Source organism: Ceratosolen solmsi, unplaced genomic scaffold (genome assembly GCF_000503995.2).
Source record: "Ceratosolen solmsi marchali unplaced genomic scaffold, CerSol_1.0 scaffold14, whole genome shotgun sequence".
NCBI classification, from domain to species: domain Eukaryota; kingdom Metazoa; phylum Arthropoda; class Insecta; order Hymenoptera; family Agaonidae; genus Ceratosolen; species Ceratosolen solmsi.
In genome coordinates, this window is record NW_011948420.1 from 7683508 (window position 1) to 7691193 (window position 7686).

Here is a 7686-nt window from a genome sequence, read left to right on the forward strand (position 1 = left end):
AAATTCGCCCCATCCTGGCTTAAGCGCGAGGCTTATCCTCACTATTGAGCGTGGCCTTAGCCATCCTCGGTCCGGATAAATGCAATGGTCGGCTCTACTTTTCTATGAGGTAAAGTAACAACGATTATCGTTAGCAAATTGACATTCATGCACCTTTGGAATCTTATTACGACATCGTTGAGACGATTAAGCTGATAACGTAATCCCTTTCGCGCCTGAATTTCTATTCCTGCTCAGGTGGATGAAACACTTTGCTTTTCGTGACAACTGTTTCGACATTTTCTGCCCGGCATTTTTCACTCTACTTCATCCCGAGAGAATCGGCCGAGGCGGCACAGGCCTTTTCCTCCATTCTATTAACTTTTCCGACTATTTCGCGCGTGTCTCGCGTACCCCTATAGCGGGATCCATCGAAGAGGCCATTGTTACGCGTCATCTCCTTATAAGGCCGGGGCATCTCGCAGCCGACGTAATTTAAGAAAGCGCTAATTATGCCACGAGAGGTAGGACAGCCTAGTCCGGGCCGCTGGGATGTAGTGGCTCGTCGTGGGCGAAAGTAAAGTAAACGCGAAACGTCGACGGGAGCGTATGTAAGGGAATCGTGGGCCCAATACCTGCAGCTGCGGTGACTCGGCCTACGTGTGCCCAACGTTTCTCTTCTGCCCTTCTCTCACCGACTCCCCTCTTACCCCCCTACCCTCCCATCACTGATTCCGTACTCGCTGCCACTCCTCCTCCTCCCCCCGCCCAAATAATCCCAAGCCTTACAGTCGTTCCCCCTTTCCGACCACTGCCCTCCGCGCGCCACCTTGGCATGCGAACCAACTGTATCTTGCAACTGTTATCTAGGCAACGACCTTGCCTTCTCTCCCTGTACTTTGCCTCAACACATCTATCAGAAGGCATATCTTCGTCCTGAGCCTCCACAACCGGTCTCTATCGTCGCTTTTTCTCTAACCTCCATTCTTTCCCTCTATTATTTTCTCTCTCTCTCTCTCTCTCTCTCTCTCTCTCTCTCTCTCTCTCTCTCTCTCTCTCTCTCTCTCTCTCTCTCTCTCTCTCTCTCTCTCTCTCTCTCTCTCTCTCTCTCTCTCTCTCTCTCTCTCTCTCTCTCTCTCTCTCTCTCTCTCTCTCTCTCTCTCTCTCTCTCTCTCTCTCTCTCTCTCTATCTATCTATCTCTCTCTCTCCCCTAACCTCCTTCTCCGCCCTTTCTCTTTATCCGCTAATTTTGCCATTGCTCATTTATCGTCCCGTATATATATATATATAAATGATAGATAGATAGATGGATAGATAGACACCAACATATACACATCTCTTCAATAACGTAACGGTGCTGGAGCCTTCTCATCCTCCCTACGATGATATCGCCCCATTTAGAAGACATTGCCTACAGGCTGTATCCTTCGATTGGAAAATGCGATCGGATAGCTTGTCCCCTCTCTCTCTCCTCTCTCTCCTCTCTCTCTCTCTCTCTCTCTCTCTCTTTCGTTCGTGTGTTTATACTTTAAGTTAAAGTCAAGTCATCGTAGATTGGGGGGAGGGGGAGGGGGGAGGAGCTATCGGTGGCGATGAGAAAAGGGCCGCGTATTACGTGACCGATGCGGAAAGACAGCGAGCGCACGTCTTGAGGCCAATTAGCGCTTCCCCCGTCATGTCATCATGCATTTTGGTCGATGAAAAAACGTCTTGCGCGGCACGTCGCGCGAGTGCTTTTCCGAGTAAGCGTCTCCGCGAGAACGCAGGAATACATTCGCCCGTATACAGGAATTCCATTAAAGCGCAAGTAGGAAAGAGAGTGCGACGGGGAGGAAAGGGGAGGGAGAGATGAAGGGAGAGAAGCGCCCAGAGCTCTCAATGATGGCGACGGCGGCGCAGGAACTCGTTGCAGGTTTGGTTCATCGTTTCATTGGTTCCCGCTTGCTCTCTCTCTCTCTCTCTATCTATCTATCTATCTATCTCTATCTCTCTCTCTCTCTCTCTCTCTCTCTCTCTCTCTCTCTCTCTCTCTCTCTATCTCTCTCTATCTCTCTCTATCTCGTTCTCGCGCGAGCGGGAAAATCGTTGACCTTGCGCGCGCTCTGCGAACGCTGTAGAACGTGGTTGGTGTAGTAGGAAGAAGAAGAAGAAGTAGAGGAAGAGGAGGAGGAGAAGGAAGAAGAAGAAGAAAGAGAAGACGAAACAAGCGGCGAGTAGCAGCGGCAGCAGAAGAAGGTGAAAGACAGCTGGAGAACGCGGCAACATCGCGCCCGTTGCGTTATCCTGCCTTACGTCGGTTCCTGTCTGCCGCCAGCATTTCCGGTGCAGCTTTTCCCCTCGTTCCCTTCCGCCGTCCCCTCTCACCTGATACCACCCCGTGTTACCCCGCCCCACTCCAATTTACCATTTTAATTCCCACGTGCACGTGCGCGCGATCAACATCTTCGTCCATTATAAACTCGTACGATAATTCACCACTAATAACAGCGATCAATTAGATTTTTAGTTAAATTCGGTCGGAAGGGGGGATTCTATTTTCGTTAGTACGTCAACGAACGAATGCGAGCCCTCTCCCCGTATTTCGCTTAGCCCTATGATAATCACGTCTTTCGCAAGAATAGGCTTTTACCGAATCGCATGAAGATCGAGGAGAGGCGAAGTGCCCCCTTGTTTGCAGAGATCGCGTGATGGCATTGTGCGAATTTTTCGCTCGTGCACTATTTGCCCTCTTCAACGCGCAAGCGATTCTTAATTTAACGTCTCAATAGTAAAAAAAAAAAAAAAAAAAAGTACTTAAACGCCAACCCTTTTTATTCACTTTTTATGTTCTTCCACATTTTTCTCCTTCTTTAAGATTCCCTGGTAAAATAATTAGATCGAGAGATAATGTTACTTTACGTCAATAAAGACTTTACAGCCACGGAAATTACGAAAGTTAATATTTACGTACTACTGGAAGACGTCGACTGGACGGCTTAATGCCGGATCTTCGTATTTTACAAGGCTCATTTTTAAGAAGCTCCCAGTGCTTATGTACATTCATAATATTGGCTTATTGAAACATGTTGCGCGCTAATTGTCTTTTCCGTCAATTTTATTGAATTTGCAATAATGTTTCGTTTCGTCGTGTCTTCATTTTAACGTAGTTGCGTCGTAAAGTCGCCTGTCACCTGCGGTATCTGTCAACTAGGCCGTCTCCCGTAACCTTACGTTTCTCAGTTCAAAAGAAAACATCTACATTCCATCGCGGCTGCAATAACTTATGACTACAACGACCGCTAAATAATACGTAATAGCACGTTCGATGGCTCGTAACAGCGTGATGCATTCGCAAGTTCATTCGTCCCGACGACTCCCACCATCCACCATCCTAATGACCTACTCAAATTATTATAATACAAAAACAACAAAAAAGTGAGAGATTAACGGAGAAAAAAAGTGTTATACGAGCCGACCGAACTGGACAAGGAAGTTTTCGCAATGTACAATACGCGTTCCGTCGTCGTTGGCAGGATGATCCCTCCTCGGCTGGTCGAGTCGCTCCACCGCACGCGGCTCACGCTCTTATCGCTCTCGCAACTTGGCCACCGTCCTCCTCGCTGACACACTACCTCCCCCTCTCCCCTCTCCCCATCCCCATCCCCATCCCCATCCCCATCCCCATCCCACCTCCCCGTTCGACCTCCCCACCACCGCCACGCCACCACGCGCTCACCTCTCTTTCACTCTCACGAAGAAAATGTTCTTGCATACTAATGAAGAGGGAGAGACGGTAGATGCAAGATGAGGAGATGATGCGGCGTCCAGCCGCGGTGCACCTGCGCGCCTTCATTCGATTCTCCTTTCTTGCTGCTGCTGTTGTTGTTGCTGTTGCTGTTGCTGCTCCTGCTGCTGCTGCTGCTGCTGCTGCTGCTGCTGCTGCTGCTGCTGCCCTATCCCTCCCTCTTAGCTCGCTCCCTTCTACTTGCATACGCTATCACTCGTGGTTTTCCTCCATCCTTGTTCGTCGTTGGCCTCGGGTGTACATATAAACACAGTAGGTACGTATGTCGTGTATAATGACGAGATGCTTTGACGAGGAGAATGCAACGCTCGCGAGATGGAGATCGCCGACTTTGACGATGATGGACGCGCGACGAAAGTCGCGACGGCCACGACCATCCATCCATTATATTATTAATTTTCGCGAGAGATCTTTTCCCTCTCATCGATTCTCCTTCCCCACAAACTCAATATCTCTCTTCCTTCCTGCTCCTCCTTACTACTATCTCATCCTTTTTATGGAATAAATTCTTATGAACGGGCGATTCGTATGGGGCACACGATTATTATTCCCATTGTCTCGGGGTCGATGTGTAATACAGCGCGAAATAATAATGACTAAGTGCTTTCGTTTAATGCACCGCATAATATTGTATTAGCGTGGAGCGCCGATAAGGTGCACTATTACCGGGCGGCGGGGCCCATTGTTGAGCCTTTGCTCAAAATCGAGCGCTTCTCTTACATATGAGTGGAGAAATCATATCGAAGCTCTAGCTTTCGTTATTAATGTTGAATGCACAATGTCGGACGATAAAAAAAAAGAAAAAAGAAAACAAGAAGAAGAAGAAGAAAAGGTAAGAGAAAAAAATTACCCGCTCGATTGCGAGCAGTGTGCAAAAGCTTCGACACTAACTGAGAAATATAGAGCATATTCGACAGATAAGATCCGCGGGATGACAATAGCCAGGGCGAAGTCCCGAGGTATACGCCTAGCCGATAAGCGTGGGCGGGGACGCGAGTTGATTGACCCGACCGACGTGTTTTCTTCATTAATAGCGCAGAGACGCTGAAACCGCGCCAAAGCGCAAGAGAGCGGAAGTGGAGCCGGGCGGCAGAGGAAAACTAAGTGAACAGGGAAATGCGTGAGCTTTGCACTGTAATTGGATAAACAGGCATGCGTATGACTTCGCTACCGCGAAACCTTATGTGCAGACGCGTCTCTTCTACGTAATAATTGTACTAACGGTTTACCGCCTCCGTCCCTGTTCCGCCTTTTTTTTTTTGTCTTTCATTCTTTCCCTCTTTTATTTGCATTGAGAGACGACGAGGGCAAGGTACACGTGTACACGCGTGTGGGTGTGAGTGTGTGTGTGTGTGTGTGTGTGTGTGTGTGTGTGTGTGTGAGAGAGAAGGGGAATCATTCAGTCGCGCACGCGAGCATTTGGTCGGGGGAGTAGGATTTTAAAGATAACGAATTTATCTCGCTGGCATTAAGTCAAGAGTGAGGGGATATTCTTTTATACATTTATATATACTTTTATGGCGGTGTCTCGCGTCAGCGCCATCCTCCCACCGCCCACAGGCATTTTCCCTTTTACGCGTAAAGAATGCTTCGGGAAACGAGACGTGCGACGTGTGTAAGTGCGCGCTCGGCAAGTGACTGACTGGCAGTCACGACGACTATTTTGATATTTTCGTAGCCCCTAACCGAGTGCTCACCACATATGTGTGTGTGTGTGTGTGTGTGTGTGTGTGTGTGCGCGCGCGCGCGCGCGTGCGTGCGTGTGTCTGCGATTCCCAATAGCCGCGTTTTTGCCTCAAATAATAAAAGGCCTTTTTACGTTTTCCTTTACTCGCGTTACTTTTTGTCTCTTCCTCTTGCCTACGTACCCGCAAACACGTGCTTTCAAAGACGCAGCGCATCTCTTATTTGCAGGAAAGCTTTCTCCGTATTACATAAGCCGCGCGTTTCGCCTATTTTTGCCTTTTGTTACTTTAACGTTAAAATGTTCTGAGCATTATGACCATGCGACTGCATTAATAAAATGATGAAAAAACCATTTGGCCATTATTACCGTTTCTATATATATATATATATATATATATATATATATATATCATAACGCTGTATTCAATTAATTTATATTCGTACCGAGCTTTGCCACGCTAATCGTCGACGCGATCGACGAATCTTTTACATCCAATCGCAACCGTTGAGAGAAATTCGCTTGGCCCTGGGGCGGGAGGGGTGGACTACTTGAATTTCGTTAATTTGCAGTGTCGTCGCGGTAACGAAGATTGCCCGAACAAAAATTCAAATAAGGCGAGCATAATTGGTATTATTGGGCTGTGCTTATCGCCCACTCGCCCGATAAAACCGGGGAAACACAATGATTAATCATCCTCGCGATTATATGAATCGTCGATTCTTCGGACAAGTGGGACATTTAAATCTCATCGGCTCGCATAAACTCGCTACAAGCGCGCGCTCAAGCGTCTGTCGGCGCATTATCTATCGAGCGCCGAGAGGAGGTCTACGTGCATTTACATGCAATCGCAATAATATGCCCAATGGGCCGGATTTTCGGTCAGTTTTTTATCAGTTTTTTTTTCTCTTCCTCTTCTTCTTCATCATTTTCTTCGAAAGCCACTCGAAGGGGCGCACAATGCCACTCGCTGTTCCTCGTACGTGCGATTGGCAGCGTGTCTGGCTCGAGCGCGGAATAGTTGAATAGCCGCGCACTTTACGTACATAGACCCTCATCACCCCCTCCATACCTCCCTCCCACCCGTCGCCTCTCTTTCTCACTTAAGAAACGCAAGAGGCAAAACGAGCGCGATGGCCGAAGTGACGGTCGGGGGGGTTGGGGGGAGGGGGGGGGGAGACGCGGGATCAGACGCGCGCAGCTGAAATCCGATACGCGAGCGCGTTCGCGCGCAGCCACGCGTTACTCCCTTTAATCTCCGGCTGAAAGGCAGACGCGAGCGCACACGGCGGGAAGAAGTGGCGAGTCTCGCGAGCCACGGCTACTACCACCGGTCCCTCTTGGCTTACCTGAAACGCAATATCTTCCTTTGCGACCAACCCACCTTCCCGCCTCTCCCACACTAAGTGATAAAACAAAAGCTCCGGAGCAAAAGGCCGAGACGAAACCGAGCGAGTCTGGCCTAAATATTGCGCTCCGAGCGCTCTCTCGCCATTCCAATCGTACGCGAGCCGGAAACGAAAAGGGCTAAGAATGCGGTACTCTTGTCGGTATCGAACGACGCTCGAATGCTCCGAATTTATTCAAAGCTAGGCGGCCCTGCGCCCTATAACCGACACTTTTCATTTACCTACCGAACTTGCCCGGTCACGATCACTGTTGTCGTCCATTATCCTTTCACTTTCCAATCCGACATTCGCGCCCGATTGATGAAAAGCTGTCCAAGGCGGCTGACGCGTGCCCATCCTGATAATCGATGATTGTTAATGTTAAGTCAGTCTTCGCTAACGCACTCGTATGGATCGATCGATTTTGCGGCGGTGTTATCGCGCGACTTAGCGGTTACCAAGTGTAACTCGAGCGTAAATCGAGTCGAGTCGAGTCGAGTCGAGCCGAGCCGTAAGTAGCTCTTTTCTCGATCAGCCCCCACCCCCTCCCAGCATTACCACGTTACATAGCCGCCCCGACGTCCTAGACGTGCAGCGGCCCGCGCCACACCTAGACTCGAGAGTCAGCCCCACCGTCGCCCTTCCTGTCTTCTCAATGTCGACCCTGTCTCGTCCGTTTCAGAGCATCGGCCGGATTCCGGGCAGCGATGCCAAGTATTAACTCCAGGGAAGGAAGCCGTGGTAAGTCGAGACCGCGCCTGCAACCCCCTTAAGAGCCTCCGAGCCCGGTCGAAGAGCGCGAAGGAGGAAGAAGAGGAGGCGGAGGAGGAGGAGGAGGAGGAGGGGGAGG